Below are 583 nucleotides of genomic sequence, written 5' to 3'. Positions count from 1 at the left end.
TTATTCCTTTTATCCGGTGGAATTGAAATCGAAAAATTTTCAGTATTAAAAATGAAACCCAACAAACGAGCGCACCTCGCCGGAGTGAGCACACTTTTGCGCGCGTTAACTCTGAATCCTAGAGAGGATAGAATGCTTAAAGTTACGGAAACATTCTCTAGACATTGGTCATACGAGGATCCGATGAGGAGAAAATCATCCAAGTATCCAACTAAGAAGATATTTCTCCCTAAGAAAATATAGAACTGGTTTCAATATCTTAGTAAAAATATGAGGCGCCGATGCAAGTCCGAATGGTAGGGCTCTAAACTGAAAAAGTTGACCCCGGAATCGAAAACGCAGAAATTTTCTGTCCTCCTGATGGATTGGCAGAAGAAGATATGCGTCCTCTAGGTCAATAGAGGCTAAAAAATCACCTGGAGAGAGGACGTGAACGACCGTTTTCCAATTCTCCATTTTAAAATGTGGAGCGATAATAAACTTGTTGAACCGTTTGAGATTTAAAATAAATCTCCAACCTCCAGATGATTTCTCTATTATAAAAAACGAGGACAAGAATTGCCCCTCACAATCTGTCACAGGC

Source organism: Wasmannia auropunctata, unplaced genomic scaffold, assembly GCF_000956235.1.
Source record: "Wasmannia auropunctata unplaced genomic scaffold, wasmannia.A_1.0 LD336041.1, whole genome shotgun sequence".
Taxonomy (NCBI): domain Eukaryota; kingdom Metazoa; phylum Arthropoda; class Insecta; order Hymenoptera; family Formicidae; genus Wasmannia; species Wasmannia auropunctata.
The sequence above is the reverse complement of the archived record's forward strand: the minus strand, read 5'-3'. Positions refer to the sequence as shown.